Source organism: Lynx rufus, unplaced genomic scaffold, assembly GCF_022079265.1.
Source record: "Lynx rufus isolate CCGP_SWC_20201006 ecotype Redwood Valley unplaced genomic scaffold, mLynRuf1.p SCAF_2, whole genome shotgun sequence".
Taxonomy (NCBI): Eukaryota; Metazoa; Chordata; class Mammalia; order Carnivora; family Felidae; genus Lynx; species Lynx rufus.
Genome location: NW_025814834.1, coordinates 17901761 through 17926415, shown reverse-complemented (window position 1 = coordinate 17926415; position 24655 = coordinate 17901761).

Below are 24655 nucleotides of genomic sequence, written 5' to 3'. Positions count from 1 at the left end.
GATCACACTATATATTTTTTGCTGAGCTGATTATATCTAGTCGACATGATTGTGTTTGTTGATGTTCAGTGGCAGTTATCTTTTGTAAATAAAGTGAGAATTTCCCCAACTTTGTCTTTGACTACTTGGGCTAGGAGCATTTGGTAGAGCCCAATGAATAGCAGTCAAAGTGAACTGATCACAGGCCAGAGCAGTGGTCTTCAGTCATATTCTTCCCCGACACACATGTTAGATGGTTGATCATATGCTGGATACATGGTCATGAGCCCACCCAGGTTTTCAAAGAATCCAAACCATTTTTCAGGAAAGCAAAGCAAAAAACACCATAACCCTTTCCTTCTCATTTTTTTTTCTTCCCTTTTCTTTTCTCTTTAGTGGGGGAGCATATGAGGGACCTTGATATTCATGAAAGCATTTTACAAGGACGTGAGTAATAAAATCCATCTTTTAAAGCTGTAACGCCTTTTACAGGCTTTCTTAATGTATCCTTGCCTTCCTTCTTCCTTATAAAAAATTTAGCAATGATTAAATTAAAAAGAAAACGGAAGTCATAATAAAAGAAGAACTCACAAGCACCATGGTAATCTGTAATTGCCACAAATATTAATGGTACATCCCTAACTGGCACTCACTACTCTTGTGGCCTAGATAGGATAGGATGTGAGTGTCTGCAAATTCCCTGTATCTAGCTGCTGTAGCATTCCTTCCTCTCCACTCAGGAGAGCATTTGTAAGGCAAATAACTGGCTAGATAACTACAAGGAGTCCATTCTTAAACTGCAAAGCTAAAGATCTTTATTACATGGCCACATAATAGAGGACCCAACTTGAAATTCTTTTAACAGTAAGGATTCACCAATCTCAGCACATTATCTTGTCTTCTGACCAGTGTCTCTCATGATTGCAAGATGACTGCTGTAGCCCCATGCATGGGACATCCAAGCATGAGTACCCAGTAGGGTAAGAAAAAGTTCCGTTTCTTGTGTCTTTTTTTCCCTAAAGCAAGAAACCTTTTCTAGAGCCCCCTGGAAGGCCTTCTCTCACACTTGATTGGCAGATTTGGGTCACGTTTGTACCTTAAACCAATCCCTGGTAAGGAAATATGACTACCACCATTAGTTTAGCTAATTATGTAGTCCATGTAGGGGTATACGTTACCCAACCAAAGTCGGGATTCTGTTCCAAAGGCACAGGGGGTATATCAGGGCAATCTTTGTTTCCAAGTATAAGGACATCCAAATAAAAATGACCTAAACAGTAATACAATTTTCATTATCTTATGTAACAAGAAGACCAGCAGCAGGTAAGTCTAGAGTTGGTGGATTTGCCAGCTTAGGGATGTTGATCTCTCCATGATTCTCTTGGCTTTATGGATATGATTGGTTTCACTATGGCTGCCTCAACTCACAGCGCTGCCACATTCAAATGCAGGAAGAGAGCAAAGTCTCTGGCTTGTGTCCATTTTTTTTTTAGAACACTAGAAACTTTCCCAAAGACCCATGAGAATGTTGTCCTTATGTCTTTGGGCCAGAGTTACATCCTGTGCCTTGTTCTAAATCTATTCCTGGCACGTGAACAGGATCAACACAACCAGCTTAAATGAATCAACATTTAACCTTTATGTTAAGGATGAGAGGGGAGTGTCCTTGGCCAAAGACAAAGGGGAGGAAGGGAAGGTTTCTGGAAGCATCTGGAGAATCTGCAGACATCTGCCATCCAGGAAGAGGAGGTTGGGAATACTGAGGGGTATCCTACCTCATATGAGTCTTTATTTCTCTAGTTGGAATAATTAAGCTGAGCACCTAACATGACTGAGGAGTGCTCCCCTTTGACTAAAAGATTTAGGGGCACAGATTTCACAGTGAGAAAGATAGGGAACCTGTAGTCATGGCTTCCACGAGGTCATGGGAGCACAGCCAGTGATGCTTTTTTCTTCTTCTTTGGGCTAGGAGCAGAGGAGTGGAAATCGCACAGAATAAATGAGTTATTGAGGTGAGCTGCTCATGTGTGCTCCTGTGGTGAAACGCTGGAATATAGAGAGGGGAGCAGCACAGACCTCCTCCTCTAGCCCAGCTCCCTGATTTACAGCCAGGAAGGAAAGGAGATTCACCTCCCATACCCTGATACTGCCCATAAAGGGGCCTTTCCTCTCCCATGTCTACCCAGTGGTCCAGAAGTGCCTCTGAGACTTACAGGTCTGATCCCTCCTTCCCTTTTCCGAGAGATGCACTGAAAAGTGGCCAAAGCAAGAGGAGGAGCTGTTGGCAAAATCTTTTCATCAGGATATACAGCTGTGCACTTCTTTTCTTGGGGCTCAGATCTTGAAGGCATCTAACTTGATTTGGATCTATCATTTTCTCATTTCTTACCTTCAGCAGTTTGACCTAACTTGGCTTCCTAGTTTTGTCACTGGCTGGCTTGCATGCAGAAGGTGGGGCCAAAGCTTTGTCACTGAGGACCTGTAGGGTTCAGGATAAGTCTTTTCACAATTATGAGGACTAGTTTCTTCATCTCTAAAATACAGATAATTATGCTCACCTTGAAAGAGCAACGCATACCCTACAGTGGAAGGCATTTGTGCTGTGCAATAGTAATAGTCTCCTCTTTTGCTTCCTCTGAAGCTTGCCTCTCTCTAATTTGTGGTTTATAGTCCTCTTGTTTGTTTGGTTGTTTACTTATTTATTTATTTATGGCAGTGGAAGCTGGGTCTCTTTACCTGATGGCTGGGGTTCAAAAACAACTCCTCTGGACTCATCCTTCATTAATATTCTCCCAGTGTCTTGCAAATGGCTCTGGAGGCCTCTCCTTCATGGGCTGCTTTAATGTGGCAGTTATGAAAGCAGCTCAGACCAAGCTCGATTAGCATAATAATGAAGCTTCGGCTGCAGCGTTATCATCCTCAAAGGAAATAGCTGGAGTGGTCACAGAGCCTTTAACAAGTACTGCTTTAGGATAAAAAAGGACAGGGTGGGAAGTGATAGATGGCAAATGTGCAGTATTGGAGGGGAGATTGGAAGGGGTGGGAACTAGCAGGGGAATTGGGGAGGGAGTTTGTTTGCTGTCCTTTGCCTTGTTCAGAAGATGTGTTCTCTGCAACAGAACTTCCTTTGATAGTGGCCCCTTAGAAATCATTGATATCTGCATTTCCAGAAAAAAATTAGTGGTAATGTCTCTTCTGGCTGTAGAAGAAGAAGAAAAAGAAGAAGAAAAAAAACCCCAGTTCACTATAGTAGCAAAGTCTTTCAGGTGTTCAATAATCCCCCCAAAATAGCCTGGGTGGACATTATTATCTACCTTTCACAGACGAGGATCCATCCATCCATCCATCCATCCATCCATCTTAATCTTGTTCCAGAAATGATTTCAGGTAGTTTCCAGATGAAGTATCCAAAATCTCAATGCCAGGAAGAGCCAGTGTGCAGATTTGAACTCAGATCTGCTGTCACTCTCCCTCTTTCCCTACCACCAAGATTCTCTGTAATCACTAAAAAAATCCAAAGCAAGGACCATATGTTCTAACCCTTGCAATTAATTGTCAAGAAACGGGTTCAGCTGGATTCTTGTGGCTGATATTCATTTACACTCTTCCAGCTGAGGGGTCTAACATGAGTATGAATAAGCCTCTACAGAGCTATTTGATTGTCCAGTGGCCCAATTTGGGCCAGTGTAATAACTCTGATTTGCACATTTAAGCTATTGGCTACTTGGCTGGAGTTTTAAAAAACAGGAATCAGCTATTCCTTCATTACACAGACATGAAAAACAGCAGGAAAGCTGAAGTACACTTAGATTTTCTCTAGCTACGTAGAATCAAGCACTAAGGGGAAGCATAGTCTGGATAATTCAAGAAAATCTTCTTAAGCCCCTCCCTCTCCCTCATCAGCGCATGCATGTAGGGCAGGAAGAAAGAAAATCTCGGTTGAGAGCAAGAACTGGCTACAGGTATATACAGTTTGCCATACTAGGCCAGTGGAATATTTCACATTAGGGGAGATGGCTCTTTGTTTTGAAAACTACCTGAATGGCCTCTTTGGTGTGAACAATGAAGCCTTCTCTCCTCCTCCAGAGGATGATTTGGAAAGGGGCTGAGGCAAAGGGAGATCAGAATGACTCTACGTAATAAAGGGGAGAAGACACAGAAAACTGAATAGGATGCAGAAACAGAAGCCACTGGGTGGGGAGCAGACACTTGTCCAGTGGGGGGAACTTGGGGTGGAGATAGCCCAGGAGCTGTGGTTTTAAGTTGTTTGTGGTGCTGTGGTATAATTCGTTCTGGAGTCTCTGACCTTTAGTAAAAAAAGTCTATCTGCAATATGCAACAGCTTTAGCATGGGTGGGCTTTGGAGATGTAACAGGAAAAGGGCTGCACCTCATATTCAGCTTGGTATAGGACAGAAAGAGAGTGACCACAGAAGGAAAGGGACATGTGACAATTTGAGAGATCACCAGGAACGGGAAGTTTGAATGAGGGGTTACCCTGGGGAATAACTAAAAATCTTTTGATATGTACGATGAGGCTTAAGTCAGATTTCCTCCCAGATTGAGAAGAAATGGGACCCCAGATGTTTATTTAGGCAGAATATATTTGCTTTCATTTTCTTGAAGTTCTGAGGGAAGTCTGAATGATCAATTCAGCAATTACGATTGCTGCTTCAAACCTCTACATCTTTTTGCAGAGTTTGCTGTCCAAGATCACTTGCAGAGATGTCACATTCATATGGTTCTTTGCAGATGATAAGCACTCTGCATTATTTTACTTAATCTTCATAACTACTTTGGGAGGGAAGCTGAAAACGCAAATCACCCTGGGAACATCGATCTATTGCCGTTAACTTGTTTGCTCTCATGAAACAGCTTTAACTAGTTGTATATGCAAACAAAATACTCAACTCAATGTCCATATAAGGAAGAACATACTAGCATTGCAAGGCTTTTGGTTGATGGAGGTGGAGGTAAGGGGTAGAGTGTGCAACTATAGAGCAATTTCCCTTCCAGTTGCTTTTTAAGTTTTAAGTAAAAGCTAAGAAGGATTAGCCCATGCAACCCTATTGAAGCTGTGACCACATGGGGTCCACTCTCAAAGGTGCAGTCAGAGAAATAGCCCAGGAACCAAAAGGCAATTTTATAATATCTCTAGTTCTTATAATTGTTCAAACATCATGACTTGGATGCAAAGTCCCTAGTAATAATTTAAAAATTATTTCCCTTTTCAATTTGGTGAATGCTTTCACATTCCCTGGATTCTCTTCTGAGCTTTCTGAAAACTCATTCTTCTCAGGTCTAGACTTGGTGGTGTGTTTGTTCCTTCTACCTCTTTCTGTCTGTTCCACTCCCCCCAATTCTGCTTCACAAAAGCTCCACGGAACAAACCTGGCAATGGCAGAGCCCGTCTCAAAAGGAGAGGGTAAGAAACTGAGTCAGGGAGGTTAGAATAGGCTTTTGTGCAATGGGAGAGAAAGACTAAGAATAATTTACATAAACATTTCAGGGTTGTAATAAATAATGTTAAAAGTTAATCTAGCAATATGCATGATTATTGTTTTGTTGTATATTAATTAGGCAATAAATGGTAATGGTTTATGCAAATGATGGTGCTTATTATTTATTTTTAAGAAGAAACGGTATTTTTATAGTTGTTCTCGTCTGACTTTACAAGTTCTTCAATGTTTTAAAACAATGGCCATACTGTTGGCTTTTGCCTGACACGATGGATATAGTTTAATTCTCATGGGAGGGACCCAAAACCAAACATTACTCACTGACACAGACTTGTCAAAAGACAAATACGTAAATCTGATTCCTCAGAAATATTGGTTCCAATAATTCTTCTACTAACCCTTTATGACTAAGGGCTGTAGATTTTTGAGCAAATGTTGTTTTTTTTTTTCCTTTCAGAAAATCTTAAAATAATTAAAACTGGCTTGCCTTCAAGATCAGCCTTATGGTGACTCACAAGTGTGATATGATTTTGGGGGCAAAAAGAAGGTCCTTCTGTCCCCTGCATTGCCACCCCCTATTTGCTAAAATTCACTATTTGCTAAAATTACTTCACTTTTCCCAGCATTCCATTTTATGAGCTCAAGGAGAGATAACGCTTTGACTGAAGTCATTCTCACATCTCCAAAGAAAAGCTGAGTGGGGAGGCGTTTTAGGTGCTAAAAGGGTTTAGAGGGGGACTCATGCCCAGCTTTCCAGGAACTGAGAATCCGGGATTTTGCTGGTTCTGGAAAACAGGCATTAAGGAACCTGACTGCCACATTGGGTTGTGCAGATGGTTGGTTCAAGGTGGTGGGCAGTGAAAGGGAGAGAATATGCTTCCCCAAAATATGCCTATTTGGCATAAGGATTATCTTGAGCTGGTTATTTTTAACAAATAGCAGACATAGGACTAAGTAGCTCTGAAAACGGAGAAGTTACCCTTTTGTAAGAGACACATTTATAAGGAAAATTTATTATAGAACATTTACAGTTACATTTACCATTTCCCTTCTGTACCTAGAAGAGGAGGATGACCAAATCTCTAAAAACTCTAATCAATGGGGAAGGCAATGAATGACATAAAAAACAACCCTACCCTTGTTGTCTGGGCTTTGCCTGATAACCTCCCATAACTGGCTTCATAACCTGCCCCCCCCCCAACACCTTCTTTTGTTTTTCACTGGAAATGGTATTTAAGGTGGTGGCTTGGGCCATTTCAGAGAGTTATTCAGTTTCCCTGGTTATCAAACTTCTGTTTGTTTTGCTTCTATTAAACTGTTCTTTTATTAGAGGCGGGAGTGTTAGTAAAGAACCTAGAAGGGTAAAGGAAATTAGTTTTTCCTCCTCTGCAGCAGGCAAGAGGAGAGAATTTGGTGGTATTTCCTATAGCTTGCAAGACAGACTTCTGCCAAGGTATTCAGGAGCAGACTATGACTGTCTTGCAGGCCTTGGTGACTGTTCTTTTCCCGAGCTGTAGGGAGGGGAGCTTGTAGTCCCCTTCCAGGTAGGGGATGTTATCCATTTACCATGATATTGTGGGACTCTGAGTTCCATAATTTTCCACTGCCTGAAGACAAAAAAGAAGGAAAAAGAGTTGGAATCTTACCCAAGGCCCAGTCTGGCTGTGATTTTCTTATTTTCTTTTCTGTTCTGATTTGCTTATCTTCTTTCTTCCCTGCAGGTAATCTGAGGCTGACTCTTCTCCCCCCAACCTCTTCCTCTCCCAAGTTGTTATTTAAAGTCCAAGGGCTTCCGGACACCTCCTCTCTGCCTCTGAGCTGCAGGGAGGGCAGGCAGGGATCACGGGGGCAAGTGCTCACTGTCATTCTTCCCGACGAGGTGGGGCAGGTTCTGTCTTCCAGAGCCTCAGAGCTGGGGCTGATAAGCAGCCTCGCCAACTACTTTCTTCCAGAATGGTCTGGGATTCTCCCTGGAGTGAAACACCTGCACCTTGGTAAGCAGCAAGCAGAGGAGTCAGGGGAGAGGGAAACTGCTGGAGGTTGCAGTAGTCAATTAATTAACATCATGTAGCCAAGGGGGGGGGGAGGAGTTCTTGAACTTGATATGCAAACTTATGCAAAATTATATGCAGATTATCCTAGGTTCAAAATGAAAAGTTCTGGAGATCTGGCATTTTTCTTAAATAGGAATTCAACACTGTGGAATCATATGGAGAACAAGAAGTAGAAATATTTTGAGTTACAGTTCAGTCCCTCACAATTTGCTTCCATGATAATAACCACTGTTTACAATTTGTTGAGTGTAGGTAAATCTCATGCAACCTACCTGTTCAGCTGTGTCACTGTTTTCCAGAAATCTCGATTTTGAGGGTTCCAATGGACTTCTCACCTGTGTTAGACCAGTATATTCAGTGCACTCTGGCCACTATGCATTTCTGTCTCTGAGTTTTGCTTAAATCTGTATAAGGTATCAAACAGCCATGCAGTGAGTTCTGGAAATGTGAATTTCAGAGCTAGACTTGGGTTTGGATTGGACTGGGCAACATTACATAACCTTAGTGAGTGTTACTTTCCTCTTCTGCAAAATGGGGATAAGGGTATCAACCCTATCATGGCTTTTGGGACTGTTAAATGAGCCACTATATTTGAATCAGATAGCATGTGCACATCATAAGCTCTGTTATTATCCAAATCTGATGCAAATTTTAAGGCCCAGCTTGAGTCCTACCTCCTTCATGAAAGTTTTCATTTCCACCACAGCTTGAAGTAATCTCTGTGTACTCTTGAGGTATTTATTCGCTGTGTAATGCATATGGAAATTAAAAATGCATTGCTTCACGACTTGTCCTTTGTTGTTGTCTTATTAATTAACATGTGTTGTTATTTAATTAACATTTTATATCTGTATTTCTTGTCTTCCCAACTTGACTTTATGGTCTTTGAGGATGGAAACTATGTCTTATGCTTTCGAGTCTCCCCAGATGTCCAGAACGGTGTTTTGCAAAAAATACTCAATCACCTTCCTCTCTACAGATTGAGAACTGGGAACAAAACACATTGGTTAGTAAGCATTCCTAAGTGATCACCTAGACCATGGAATATGTTTCTTCCTACAAGGGGCTTATCCTCTAACAAGATAGCCCCACTGTCCTTCTATGTGTCCCACCTTGCGTATCCTCTATTTTCATGAGGAACAATAAAACCCAATGTCAGCCTATGGGTTTTTAGCAGAAGTTAATAGAGGTAGGCACAAAATTTATGGAAGAACAGATAAAGAGGTGGAAAGTCTCCTTAATTAGACTTTGCCTGTTGAAAAGAGTGGCGTTGGAAATGGGACTTAGCATGCTTTATCCCTCTTCCCTTGATCTTATCAAGCCTTGAGGGAGCCAACTGTGACTTCACTCCTCACACAGCCTTGAAATTCTTAGCTCCAGCCCTCCCCAACTCCCTCCCCACCCCACCCCACCCCGGTTTCTGGGTGGGGCACGGTCACGGCAGAATTCCTACTTTTCCCTAGACTAAACCCGATCACTTGAGCTGTAAAGATCAGAAAGTCATTTAAGTGAAGCACCTTGATATGCTGCTTAGAGCTCTGGAGAAACCTCAGGGAACAGATCAGTTTTTTAAGGCACGCGTACACACACACACACACACACAGATTTTCCCTTTAACCACACTGTAATAAACAGGGTTATCCTGTGGTTAAAGTGATACACTCTGCATTTGGGGTCATGTTTATTGGACACGACTCTTATTTTCCATACATGTTTCGGTGTGAGACCAGAAAACGTGAACAATTATCTCGGTTTCATATTTCTCCAAGGGGCATTGTGAGGATGGATGAAATCTGCCAGAACCTCGGTTTTATATCCTTGGTTAAAACCAAAAAATGCTGAATGTGGAAACAAGTTCAGAAAACCCTGGGTTTTGCTTTTGAGTGATACTGTTAATTCTAAATATGCCATGTGCATTTGTTATGTTGGTATATAAATATGGGTTGTCTGAGGATCTGGGTGTTCACAAGAATTCAGACAAAATCACAAAATCATATTGATATGCCTGGTGTGTTCTGCACTGTGTCCTTGGGTGGGTATGTCTGTTCCTCTCTTGCTGAACAGGTGGTTGGCACTGACCCTCAGGCTGCTGTCTAATTGGTTCATTTTCTCTCTTTGCTCTCCTTCTCCTTTTACCTTTTTCTCTTGCTTCTCTTTTATACTTCATCTTTCTCCCTTCACTTCTCCCAGCCCCCTCTTCCCCACCTATTTTTTTGCCTTTCCTTCCTTGACCTTAACTTTTTGTTGTTGTTGTTAAAACATCACTAAATTATGCATTAAGCAAGTGATACTTGCCAGGTTCCTTATTAGTACTAAAAAGTACTCTCTGGGTATAAATAAATAGGTTTCAAACAGAATAGAGATCTTACAAAGAAAAAAAAAATGAAAACAACAATGACATCTAAAAACAAGCTGCACACACACTTCTCCTGCGGTGGAGTTATGGAAAGGAGGTTTTTGTTTTGTTTTGTTTTGTTTTGTTTTGTTTTGCAATTGAAGCCATGCCAGACTTTCACATAGGGAAGGTAGGGAAGGTGCTGATTTAGTTTTTTATGCTTTCCTGATGTCTGAACTCAAGGAAGAGCTGGGGATAGGGAGACATTGGGTGTGGGTCCAGGAGGAGACCCTGAAGATCTGTGGGATCTTATTCCTGATGTAAAAAGAAATTGTTCAGTTTTTCTGATTAATCTTAGTGGGAATGTTGGTCTGAAGTGGAACTCTAATAGACATATATTATTATCTCAGTTATTCCTCACAGCTGTGTAAGGAAAGTCGAATTATCTTCCTTTTCCAGGTGAGGACAGTGCTCAGAGAGGGCTGGTTTAATTGCTAAGATTACTTAATTAGGAAGTGGTGGGGCTGGGGATTGAACCTGGGCAGTCTGACTTGAGAGACCCTTCTTAACCTATTGAAAACATACTACCTCTGCACATGGTAATTGACAAAGGTTATTTGTATTTACTTCACCTGCCTTGTTTTACCTTTTACTTTTCCCCTCTATCAATATGAGTTTTGCTTGTTCTATCCGTGATGTGTAAATTATGTAAACTGATGCCAGATAAAATGTTTAGCTATCAGACTTACCTCTTTTTCTTTGTTATCTTGTTCTTTTCTCCATCCCTCCCTTCCTTCCCCTTCCTCCCTTCCTCCCTTCCTCCCTTCCTCCCTTCTTCCTTCCTTCCTCCCTCCTTCCTTCCTTCCTTCCTTCCTTCCTTCCTTCCTTCCTTCCTTCCTTCCTTCCTTCCTTCCTTCCTTCCTTCCTCCCTTCCTTCCTTCCTTCCTCCTTCCTTCCCACCCGGTGTTTAGGTGTTTTAATTCTGGAGATACAAATCAGATATCTTTAGTTCTTGGGGTTAGCTTTATCTAAAATAGAAACAACCTTGTTTCAAACCTCATCCCAAGTCCTGCTGGAAGTCTGGCACTCTACCCAGTGGTTCTGCAAATTCCCCAAGGGCCTATGTTCTTGTGGTTGTCTCTCACCCTGATTTCCTGTTCCTGCTGAAAGCCTTGCTCTCATGCATATCTTGCTTCCTGTATCTCCTTTATCTGCCCTGCATCATCTTGAACATAGCACACAGTCCCCATTCCTTTTCACAAAGTTCCTTCAACCTGGAGCTCTTGCATACAGCAGATGTTACCCAAGGTTTGGGATCATGTTGCAGAACTATAGACATGTTATTGAAAGTTGCACATCCCGGCCCCTGAATTTCCCGGCCCTTTCCATCATGGGAATTTCCAACTTTCCTTCTTAGGTGCCCAGGTTCTCTCATGTCAGTTTTCTGCCCCCCTCCCCACTCCTGCCTTTTTAAAACTTTTTCTCATTTTTATGGTCCCCAAATCTCTTCCTTCAGTTACTAGTAAGCAGCCACCCATAAACTCCCCAATTCCTATTATTTATCTAGCTAGACCAGTTTCCTTTCTTTTTTGTCTGAGCCTTTTTCAGGGGTCCCATCTTCCATAATCAAATATTTCGTTATGTTTTACTAACCAAAAGAAAAGTTTTTTCTCTAAGAGAAATTCGGTCTTCCTCTTGTTTCCTGGCTCAAAATGCACTCTGCTTGTAAAAATAATGGGTTTCCTCCTTCCTGTTACATCATCTATATGAGACCCATATCCATGCTATATTTTATTTTATTTTCTGTTGGCCTCTAGAAATCATGTGACTTGATGGTATAAACTTCCCATTTTACTCAATTGGTATTTAACCCTTATTTGGCCATTACTGTGTTTTTCTTTTAAAAATCAAATGGACTGGGTGTCTGTGGCTCAGTTGGTTGAATATCTGATTCTTGATTTCTGCTCAGGTCATGATCCCAGAGTTGTAGGATCGAGCCTACATTGTGTTCCATGCTGAGTGTGGAGCCTGCTTAAGATTCTCTCTTTCCCTCTCCCTTTACCCCTCTCCCCTGCTAACTTCTCTCTATCTCAAATAAAAAAAAAATCAAATGAATTGTTACACCTTTAACAGGATAAGTACAGATAATCACTTTTCTGTTAATATTAGGTTGAAGTCACACTGTTCACTTTAAAGACAATTCCAAGATGAAATCATGAACTGAAACAGTCAGGTTTCACAGCCCTTTTTATTTGTTTGCAGCCCCATACTATGCTCCCCCAAGTGTGGAAGAGATGGCAGAGGGAAATAAGCAATGTTATCTGATTCTGAACCCACATGGGGTCCAAACATGGGGGACAACATCTCTTGGCTTTTAGTATCAGCTGGGTTTTCACTCAATGGATTGCTCTTGGCTGAGCATTTGGAGTCTCTCCTTTCTCTGGTTTCCCTGTCTTGCCTCCCTGTTGCCCCATGCATACTTCTAAGTTCTCTCCCACCCAGGGTCTTGGTGTCATTCTGGTTTACAAGACAAGGTTAAGCCCTTTGGGGTGTTCTTCCTGGTGACTAGGGCTCCCTGGAGTCTACCTGGCTATGGAGAGGAAAGAACACCTCCTCCAGGCACACATGCATTTACTAATGATGTGGGGTTTATAGGTGGGTTGCGGTGGGTCAGGGAAGAGGTGATAAAAAAGCCAAGATCTGGCTTTCTGGGGGCTTTGTCCACCGGAGGAGCTCAGAGTCTGGTATGTATTGAGAACGTTTCTTTTGCAGCTATGTGGAGTAGGACTCTGTGCATTTATTGGGCTGTTTGCATTTACCAAACTTTCTAATTTTTTGAAACATTCTGAAAAATTTCCCCTCTCTGCTGGTAATGACTGCATAGGGTCCTAATTTTGCTCTGTGTCCAGACCTGCTTCTCCCCCTGGGCAGTGTCTATGTTTGCTGTAATTGGATGATGCCACACAACCCACTGCCTTTGCCAGATTTCATTATGAGTTGGCATCTTCTGTATTAATTTCCCCACTTTGGGGCTGTTTGGAAGCAAGTGAGGCCAATTTCCTTTTCAATAGAACAAATCTGGAGGCCCATTTTGAGCTGTGAGCTAAGTGGGTGCATTTGTGCTGCTCTGATTGACTGACAGTGCACTCTTTGTTTGATTTGATTTTTTTTTTTTTAAATGAGAGCTTGATCCTGAGAGGCAGCTGGCATTCACTGGAAGCCAGAGGACCCATCCTTGGAAAGCCAAAGAATACATTTGGGCATCTGGTTTTATCCAGAATGATTTTTTGTTGGGGAAGGAGACACAGGCCTTCACTTCGAGTCAATGCTGCACCCCTGCAGCACCTACCCTAGTTGACCCGGGAGACTTAACAGTTCTGGTCACTGGAAGAATTTGGAGTGAGAAGGATGTAGGGGGATATGAATAGATTTCCCAGAGAAAATACAAGATGCCCAGTTAAATTTGAATTCCAAATAAACAATGAATATTTTCTCTTGCAATTTCTGGGAAATGTTGCATGGGGTACACTTATACTAAAACATTCTTCACTGTTTATGTGAAATTCAAATTTAACTAGACGTCCTGTATTTTTATTCACTAATTCTGGCAACCTTAGATACATATAAAAAGGTAAGTGTGGTTGTGGTTACTGTAAAAAGCCAAGAAGACGAAGGAACCAAATCCGCGGACAAAGAGGAAGGAAGGATCATTTGAAAAATAGGAGCTTGCCAATGGAAAACTTGTTTAATTGGCAAAAAATAAAAAAATAAAAACAAAAAATATATCTCATGGGAACTAACTGTGCTATTTTAGGCTCCTTAGCAACAGGAAAACGGGGAGAGTTAGTTTCTTAAAGACTCATATCCTCCATTAGATATTGGTGATACTATGAATTGAAAGCAGATTAAGCATTTCTGATTTGGCAGCATGTGGACAATGGTTCTCAAACTCATGAGACTCACCTGGAGGGCTTGTTAAAACACAAATTAATGGGGCACCTGGATGGATCAGTCAGTTAAGTGTCTGACTCTCGATTTCAGCTCAGGTCATGATCTCATGGCTCCTGAGGTCAAGCCCCGTGTTGGGCTCTGTGCTGGTGGTGTGGACCCTGCTTGGGATTCTCTTTCTCTCTCTGGTTGGCATTCTCTCTCTCCCTGTCTCCCTACCCCTCCCCTGCTCACTCGCATGCTCTCTCTCTCAAAAATAAATATTAAAAAAATCCACAAATTACTGGACTGTACCCCGTGTTTCTGACTCAGCAGTTCTGGGCTGGGCCTGAGAACTTGCATTTCTATGAAGTTCTCAGGTGATGCTGAGCTGCTAGTCTAGGGTCCACACTTGGGGAATCAGTGATTTAAACTTGAGCTAACAATGGTAGTCCCAATGTTTGAACTATGGCTAGTCTGAATTGAGATGTGTTTTGAGTATAAAATACACATCAGAATTTGAAGACCAAGTATGAAAAAGGAATGTACAATATCCCATTAGGAATTTTTAAATGTTGATTACATGTTGAAATGATGGCATTTTGCATATATTGGGTAAATAAAATATAATATTAAAATTAGCCTACTTCCCCTTTTGCAAAACTACATTTACTAGAAAATGTAAAATGACATCTGCGACTCATGTTTGTTGTTTGCATTATTTTTCTGTTGGACAGTGCTGGGTCCTTTATGGGTCTGAATTTGGGCATCCGTGAGTTAGGGAGAATTAATGAGCTAGGCAAAAATGCTTTAGCTTTTTGTGACCTGTTCTTGAGTTCAGTTTCTCTTCTAAGACTTACTAAATTCTCTCACTTGGGTGTGACTTTTGGAATTTTAAAAATGTTCCAGTGTCCTGGTACTTGCTGCAAATAGGCTCCGGGGCATGACCTAGTGGTAGGTCAGGTTGTGACAGCAAGGGTTTCTACTGGGGAGCTATAAGAAGCGACCAGACCATCACTTCCAGTCAAGGTGCCTTCTGTTCCATCTCTAAAGCAGAGGCAGTCACAATCACAAAGGTGACCACTTCTGTTCTTCTGGTTGTCCCCTTGCCCCATGTTGGCTATTTGCTGGATTAGAAAACACCCAGTGATGTGTAATCTATAACTGTGGGAGGAATGGACCCTAAGAGGCCCATTTCTTCCCTATTTTCTGTACAGTCAAAGCTCAGCAAGAAGCCTGGATCCAGGTCTGGGTTCTACAGCTAATAAGGCCATGTAGAGCTTGGACAAGGTTAGAAAGAAACCTCCAGAGAAGGTTAAAGCATGAAAATTGTATTTCTGACAAAGGGCCAAGCTGACTTGGAGTCTTTCCTCTGGAGAAGAAAAACCTTCAAGTGTCTGAAAGACCACTCCACAGAAGCTTGTGGATAATTGTTCTGTCTCTACTAAGAATAAAACTGGTAGAAAAACATTTAACTGCTACATGGGGGATTTGGTTTTCTGGGAAAGGAGAATTTCCTGACATCACAGTTTATCTTTAAAAGAATTTCTATTACTGTCTGCCCAGCCCTTTCCTTCCAATTTCTTGCCCGGACTGCAGTGACATTCCCAGGTGATCTCCATTGCTTAGTTGGGGGATCAGGAATTATCCCCCCTTCCGTGGGGGAAGGCTTTGTGCCATTTTGACCAGAATAAAGAGCCAGAAGGCATACCTATGATGCCAGACTACTGGTGTTTCCCCAACCTTGCATTCCTAACCTGTGTAACTTTTCCTCTTGTCGTTAATTTTAGTTGCTCATGTTTTTTTGTTGAAAACATTACAATTAGCCTAAGCATAAAAGGAATTTATGAAAAGATCTGGGGGTGTCTGCATGGCTTAGTCGGTTAAGCATCTGATTCTTGATTTCAGCTCAGGTCATGATCTCATGGTTCATGAGATTGAGCCCCATGTCAGGCTGTGTGCCAACAGCGCAGAGCCTGCTTGGGATTCTCTCCCTCTCTCTCTGCCCCTCCCCTGCTCTCTCTCTCTCTCTAAATAAATAAACTTAAAAAAAAAAAAAAGATCTTAAGCATTGGTGAGCTGACCCAGCTCATAATGGTTCCTGAACGCCAGTTGTTAAATTTTATGAGCTGGTTGATGTCACATTGATAGCATGAAATCAGATGCAGTAGGAGTATTTGCACCATGGAAACTGGCACCACGGCAATGGGCAAACAATACAATCCAGAGCCACTTGCCCCATCTTTCCTCCGGAGAACCAATTGTTAAACATTTACCAACACTTGGCTAGAGGTTAGGTAGCATAGAAAATTCTTCCTATGTTCATGTCTCATCTCTTTGGACCACTTCTGATTTCAGCTATGGCTGTATTGGTCAGTTCCACTGCATACAGAGTGCAAACCCCCCGCAGGTATCCTCTGTCTTTATCCTCTTTGCTGGTTCAGGGCTACTCCTGAAGCCATGAAGTTTTCCCAGCTCTTACGCAGGGCAGCCTGGACGTATGGCTGCTTCCAGGTGCAGCCCCAACAGATGCGGGCTGGAAGCCAGAGGATAGATGCCTCAGACATTCATCATTTGGAGACAAAGACAATTCTACAACACATTCTGCATGGTTCCTCAGTGGGTCCCCAGTAGGACTGAGCCCCTGTTACTCATACTTATTGACTTTTCCTCCTTCTCTATTACACTCTCCCCTCTTCACTCTTGATTCTGGGATCATCTCCCATATGAACTTCTTGCACCATGTCTTTGCCTTAGGCTCTGCTTTTATGGGAACTCAAACCAAGAGAGGAAGCTTAGGGAGTCCCTAGAAGAGCCAGAAAACCAGGCTGGGAGACCAAAAAACTAGAAATGATGCCTCGAGTCATTCACAGAGCTGATTCATCGGCAGTAAAACTACTGCCTCCATTGGGCCACAGACATGTCTCTGCTGATCTTGACACTGAGTGTTACCACTAGAAAATCTGCCATTGCCCATTTGAAGCCATTGCCTCTACTCTTCTTGACAGACTGCATCTTCAAGCCACTAATTCCTGATCAAAGCCTGAAGTGAGTGTGTGTTTCATTGGTAGACCCTAGATTCTGTGTTTCCTTTCTAGCTACAAGGAATGTTGGAAAGTAAGTGTTTCAGTTATTTCTTGTTGTATAACAAACCACCTCAAAACAGTGGCTTAAAACTATTTTATTTAAAAAAACTGTTTAATATTTATTTACTTTTGAGAAAGAGAGAGAGAGAGAGAGAGAGAGTCAGAGAGAGGGAGACACAGAATCCGAAGCAGGCTCCAGGCTCTGAGCTGTCAGCACAGAGCCCGACGTGGGGCTCCAACCCATGAACCGTGAGATCATGACCTGAGCTGAAGTCGGATGCTTAACCCACTGAGCCACCCAGGCACCACAGACTGCTATTTTATTTGCTCAGATTAGCTGGCTGGGTTTTTCTATTCTCATCTATGGTCACTCCTGTGGCAATTCCATCTGTCTGCTCGCCTGGACCTCAATGGTCTACAGTGGCCTCATTTACATTACCAGCGATGTTTTTGCTGGCCGAGTGTTTCTTTCTTTTATATGGACTCTCATCCTCAAGGAGACTAACTTAGGATTCCTCATATGGCAGCATGAGTTCAAGAGGGTGAAAATGGAAGTCACAAGGTCTCTTGAGGTGTAGGTCCCAAAGTGCCAAAACATCACTTCTGTCCAGACTCAAGGGGTGGGGAAATAGATACTGTTTCCTGACAAATGGAGCAGGAAAGTCACAGTGCAAAATGAAGGGCAAATGGGTGTATCAGGCTTATTGTGGCCATTTTGCCTATAATCTGACTCGGAAAGTACCTGACTTCTACAATGGGAGATGGGAATTCATCAGGTGGGGAGTTCCTCAAATATACCAAAGAGGTCGAAGGTGCTGGATGGCTCAGAGCGACAAATTGTCCACTCGAATTGGCTTGTTCCAGAGTAGGGTGATTAGATTTCCTGTTCGTATTCCAATGCCCCTCCTGGCCACTGACCTTCCAGGAGGATTCCTTCCTGGTTTCAATCTCACAGGTGCATGGCCAGGAGGGGACTGGGCCTGGCTTTGGGACCAAGATAGCCCTGAATGGACGTACCAGATGCTGGGCAGGACTGAAATCTGAGGCTGGTTGTAAATATTGAATAATTAAAATGAGAGTTCTTAATAAGGCATTGTTTCGAAGAAATGCATCAATTTGTATAGACATGTACTATCTATCAGCATTCATTAGTTGAAAAAAATTTTGAGTACTGTGTATTTTTAGAATGTGACAAAAGCGAGAATGACAAAACCCTTCCTTGATTAGTGCTTTTCCTCAAAGGAGAGTATGAGGATTAGATAGGAAGAGGAAAGGAAATGAAAGGAAAGGAGAGTGAAGCTAAGGCTTATTGAGGGCTGGTATTGCGTGGGGTGTTAGATCACTTGAGCATGGTTGCACCTGCTCTCTCCTTGCCTCAGACTTTGAGATGGGGAAATGGAGGCTCACAAAGTTTATACAGCTAGTGAAGACAGAGCAAAGCTGGATCCAAGTTTCACTCCAAGATGTATGGTTTCTGCACCTCCTGTGCTTTCTCTGTAGATAATACTGTCAGGATCTGCCTGTTTCTCTAAAGACCATTGTGCTTGTCATTCAAGGACTTGTGCTCTACAGTCAGAACAGGACCTGGAATTTCAAATTCTGATTTTGCTTCTTGGAAACTCTGATCGTAATGATGTCCCTTGACATCTTAGATCCTCAGTTTTCTCATCTATAAAATGGGGATAATAAAATTAACTCTCTGTGATCTCACTTAAGCACTTAGCATGCTGTCTCATAGCCAATAAGTTAGGTACCCACACCAACTGTTCCTGTTCATAACCATTAGCGATTGGTTCTTAGTATAGAGCATGTTTTATGCTCTGTCTATATTACTTAGTCTAACTGAAATAATACTATAGATTTAATTTTTGGGGTAATCCAAAGTGCTGACTATGGTACAAGGAAATCACTGCATAGACAATCTGATTTGGTTATTAGGTGCTTTGATTCTTGTTGAAATAAATTGTGAAAAAGGAATGCACTGTGTCAGGTTTTTAATGATATGTTTAGCAGAGATACGAGAATGACTGAATTGGATTAATTATGGGGTCCTTCAATGGATTGTTTAGTAGTAAGTTTGCAGATATCTTTTCAGATAAGTCCGCATGTTAGATGAATGGTGTGAATTTCAAGTTTACCTGTAGTAGCAGAAGAGATGGAACAGGTCATTTCTGAAGGAACAAATATCTCAGGTCTTCCAGGGTGCGAGAGTTGCTATCATTAAAACTGCAAAGAAAGGAGAAGGGAGGGGTGGTGCATCACTGATTTACATTTATTTCTGTGTTTGCCAAACTCAAACAGGGCCCGTGTGAAACCGTTCTGCATAATCATCACCGCCAACATCTATTTAAGGCTTGCTGGTTTCTGGCACCATGCTAAGTATTTTATGTGTGTTTTTCTTATTTATTCCATACATTAATCCTTAACCAGTAGACACTGTTAGTTAACCCATTTTTACACACAAGGAAACTGAGGCTCAGAGGAGCTAAGTGCTTATTCAAGGACACACAGCTAGAAAAGTGATATAAACCCAGGCAGACTGACTGCAGAGCCCTCACTCTTAGCCTAACTCAAACTTGTGAATGAAAGCCTTTGCTGGCAGTGAGATTTCTGTTGGCTCTGGAATAGGGAAAGGAATTCAATGTGTTTCAGGCATAGTTTAATGTCCATGCTTAAAAGTGACCCCTTGTTTCCTTGCTCTTAAGAAAGATGGACAGGAAGCCAGACTCTCCTGCTGGATACGAACAAGGGGGCATGTAGCCTGATTGTTACTGGCAGATTTCCCACAAAGTGGAGGCCAATGCTATGAATAGCAGAATGGAGAGATGGGAAATTCCTGGGTCTTTGATGACATCACCAGCCTCACCCAGAAGGCTGCTGTGCTTCTGGACTTTGGCTAATGTAATTGATTTCCTTATTGACTGTGGCAGAAACAGCTTGTTGCCTCTCCAATATCCTTCTTTCCTCTTTCCTTACTAACCAAACCCTGGTTTTGTTCAGGGTGGCCATTGCCAGTTACAAACCTATACATCTCAGTCTCCCTTGTGTGGGGTGGCCCTGCAACAGAGCTCTAGCCAATGAGATTGAAACAGAGATCCCTGCTGGAGAGTTCTGGAAAAGTTTTGCTTTTCCAATAAAGGCATCATCCCTCACTTCCTAATGCCTGGAATGCTGGTAGCTGGTGCTGGAACAGAAGTCCTGGTTGTATGAAGGAAAGAACGGAGATTTGCAGAGACCTGGGCTCTCAGCTTCCAGAGTAATGCTAGGAGGCCTTACCTCCTTGTTCTATGAGAGAAAATAAAATCCTAGTATGCTTAAAAACCAAGTATGCTTAAAACCCTAGTGTGCTTAAAAAGCCTTGTGTTTTTCAGCCTTGGTTATTTGCATACAAATGCAATTCCTAGCTCTGAAACTGAAATCTTCTATTGACATGGAGTCTTTCTTGGTGTTCTGGTTATCTACTGCTGCATCACAAACCATCTAAAACTTAGTGACTTATAGCAACCATTGTTTTACTATTTTTCATGTGTCTGTGGGGCAGACATTTGGACAGGGCATGGCAGGGACAGCTCATCTCTGCTCCAGGATATCTGAGGCCTCAGATGGGATGAATTGAGTGGACAGAGCTGAGATATCCTAGGTGGTTTCTTGACTCACATATCTGGCACATTAGCGATGTCCCCATGTGGCCTCTCTCCAACACATTGGCTTTTTACACATTGGCTCAGGGCTCTGAGAGGGGGAAAGCAGAAACTGTCAGGTCTTTGAAAGGCTATGTCTAGGACTGGCAAGATGTCACTTCTACCTTATACATTGGTCAGAGCTGCCCAGACGGAGAGGAGTAAAGGTATAGACTTTACTTCCCAATTGGAGCAGGGGAAAAATTGATGATCACCATCTTTGGGGGCAAGCTATCACACTTGGTAAGTTGGGAAGGATTTGTGGATTTGTAGGCAACACCTCTTCTTTAGGTATAAGGATAGTCTTTGAATTTATCTTGTATCTGAAGTGTTCAGTACTTAAATGCGGGTTATACTCCGTTATGTGGGATTTTTATGTTTTTCACCCTCTGGTGCTTGAAAAATTGCCTTTTTTGCCATGGTGCCTTTGGAAGATCAGTGGGAGAAGATGGGAGAATGCCAGTGGTGTGTATTGATTAGGGGATAAGCATGGAGAGTGAGTGAAAGCAGCTTTTCCCTGAGAAGAAGAGAGATTATTTAGGGTTGAAAGTGTGGGAGCAAATTAATGAAGAAAGAACCTGCTAGTTGGTACCTGAGCTCAGAAATAATGGGGACTTGATTGCCATCTGAGAGATGTTGAATCAGGAATATTTATTGATCACCTACCACCAGCCAGGTATGGTGCTGCTGTGAACATGGCAGACGTGGGTCCCTTTGCAGGTTCAGTTAAAAAAAAAAAAAGCTCTTTAGAAGATCAAGAGGTCAGGGTTACTTCTAGTTATGGGGATTATGACACATTGGAAAAATGAAGTAAAGCCAAGACAGAGTTAGAAAGATTATAGCACAGTTCAGTGTTTGCATTAAACAGATAAATACTTTTTAATGTCAAACCCTTAGAAAAAACAAACACAAACCAAACTAAGCCAGTAACTGTGTGTGGAGGAAGGTCCAAAGTTCCTATCTGAGCCCCTGTGATAGGTCTCGCATATCGTGGAGGTGGATCTCTCATGTCGGAGACAAAGGGTGACAGAACGCCTCTAGAAGTTGGTTCTGAGACCCAGGGGTTGTGTGGTAGTAAAGACCTTGCAGAGGAGCAGTGTTGACACGGATTGGGACAGGAGCCACACTGGCCAGGGAGTGGCTGTCCTGGTGAACTCCCTTCCTGCAGAGGGACCAGAACCAGGGCTTAGTAGAGATTGATGCCCTGTCACAAGCTGACCAAGGGAGATCCTAAGGTGAATCCTGTAACAAAACCTGAAGATGGCACTAGTGGTTGGAACTGAGCTCTTAAAAAGCCACCATTTATTGAGTTCCTAGTTGAGTTAACTGACCTTAACAGTTTATTTGATTTCTGCTGCCGGGCGCTGGGCTGGAGCCTTTCCTGCCCATCGCTCAGAGAATCCTGCAGGGGTACAGAGCCTCCCTTTGTCTCTTTGCTGTGAATCAACTCTAAAAAGAGAGGTTTATTTATTTGTTTGTTGGCTTATGGTGGGGGGGGTCTATTATGATAGCACCTATTCTTCAGGTTTAAGCTAGAAATTCTAGGGTTGCCTGGGTGGCTCAGTTCGTTGAGTGTCTGACTCTTAGTTTCAGCTCAGGTCATGATCCCAGGGATGTGGGGTTGAGCCCTGTGTCAGGCTCTGCTCTGAGTGTAGACCCTGCTTAAGATTCCTTCTCTCTCTCTCTCTCTCTCTCTTCCTCTGTCTTCTTCTGCCCCTCTCCCCTTTTCACGCTCTCTCTCTAAAATAAAAAAATAAAATAAAAATTAAGCTAAAAATTTTAGGCTCATTCACAATACTTCCCTCTTTAAAAAATTTTTATTTTATTTTCACCATCTTCTTAAAGGGAGCAGATAGGGAAATTAATTCATGGTGAGATGCATGGCTGGGTATAGTTTCATGTCCTCCTGACTGGAAGAGGATGCTAGAATAAGGGTATGGACAAATAAGTTGGCTTTAGAGCTGCCCTGCTAGCCATTGCACTGCACGGGACTGTTATGCTTCTAAGACATGAGTCCTGCCAGCAGCAGGCTCCTAATCCTTTTGTTGATTGTGTTTTCTGGTCATGTTGAGGCATGAGGCAGACAGGCTTGTTCAGACCAATATAGAGGAGATGGATGCTGATATCTGTGTTGTGAGGAGACGGTCTTGAGGGGGTCTCTGCCAGCTTCTGTCTTGATGCTGGCCACAGAAGTTCAGGGAAGGTCTGATGATAGTCTAAGGGAGGGGTCCTCTCTTCTCCTGCATGAAGAAGGGCAACTTACTGCTTCCTTCCCTGAGCAGAGAGAGGGAAATAGATACTCAGTTTTAGAAACATGATCTAGGACCAGGGTTTGCCCAGCGTTTGCACATCATCACAGGGGGTGGAGAGGAGTGGACAGGGCAAATCTTCTCTCCAAAAGTATTAGCCCCACTGCCTATCTTTCCACCATTAGACATGCATTCCTTCCTCTTCCAGCTTTTCCAGCTTCAAGCGACTTCTCCTGAAATACAACTACTTTCCAAAGGGTTGATATTTTAAATCTGTGCCAGTCCAGCTGCCACGTGTGGCGATATGAACAGCAATGGAGAAAGCCCACAGGATAAGCGTAATGTGCAGAACCTGCCCCAGAAACTTGCTAAGAAATGCACAGTATTCCTTTCATATTAAAATTAGCCCAGATGTAGTATGGCATGGCACACAAAATGTGCATCGAGTGCCCGAGATCCATCTTGGAGGAGCTCAGAACACTAAGGACCAGGGTCAGCCTCCTCTGCAGTGAGGAGTATGCATTGTTAGGCTTCTGTCATTATGAGCTATTATGTCTTAGATCAGTCCTCTGCTGAGAGCCCAGCTTTGTGGAACCTTCCACAGACCCCAGTGGCAGAGGGGGGGGGGTGTCAGACTGGGTTCTCCAAGCGGGAGGAGACAAGGGAATGATCCTTCCTTTTCCTTTCTTTTGCCATCTGTGGTAGATTTCCCTGGCTTTCTTAGGGCTAGTCCAGATTGGGAACACGTGTTGGTTTTCAAAAACCCAGTTACCTAGTGTTAACTATTTGAACACGTATATGGATAATTTGCCTTTTTGGGTGGCTCATTACCTTGCTTTCTGTCTTCCCCCTTTAGAGTTTTAGAATCTATTGTCTGACCACAGGCCTCCCTTGTGAGGTAGGCTTGGACTAGGTGGCCGCCACCTGGGTGGCTGACCTGGGCTCATTAATTCTGATATTTTGACACCTCATTGACGCTGATTATGCTAATTGTAGGCACAGTTACAGTCTTGGTTCTGTTTGTTCCATTTTGCTTTTTTAGCTGAAACCTCAGGGGGACTGATTTTTTTGTCATGTGGCTCATTTCCATTTTTCATTGCTTTTCATTATTTCTGTGGTAGGCACAGTGGTAGGCTGAAAAAAAAAACCAAACGTATTACTATTTTTAACACAATCTAGGAAAATCCAGAAGAGAGAACAAGTAAGCATAATTTTCCCCAAAACTTGTATCATTCTTTACTTTCCCTATGGTATTCGCTTATTTAAAACAACAACAACAAAGCCTCTGGAGAGTCTTGAAAAATATCAAAACAAAACATCGCAAAACAAAACAGAAATGCCACACCTCCTCCAATATTCTTGAGCAAATGGTATGAAAACGAAGTGCAACAGTCACTCGCTCTAACAGATTTCCATACCTAGCTAGATATCATCACCACGTAGATTTCCATACCCACCTAGATACCATCACCATTTGGCCACAAATATCACTACAGCGGGGAGAGGGGACTTGGAAGACTTGGACTGAAAAACAGCAACAATCTGGCTCAGTCAGTAGAGCATCTATTTCCGCTCAGGTCATGATCTCGTGGTCATGGGATCAAGTCCCACGTTGGGCTTTGTGCTGGGTGTGGATCCTGCTTGATTCTCTCTCTCTCCCTCTGTTCCTTCCCTGCTCTCTCTCTCTCTCTCTCTCTCTCTCAAAAAAAGAAATATTTGGGAAAAACGGCAACAATCAACACCCGAAACAACTTTGGTTGATGAGATGGAAGCTAGAAGATTCTAGAATGGAAGTCCGGGACGATAATGAAATAGGGCAGAGCTGTCATGGCCAAAGCTCCCAGCTTTGTTGAGTTTTCAAGTTATTCTTCTGTTTTGTTAAATAAC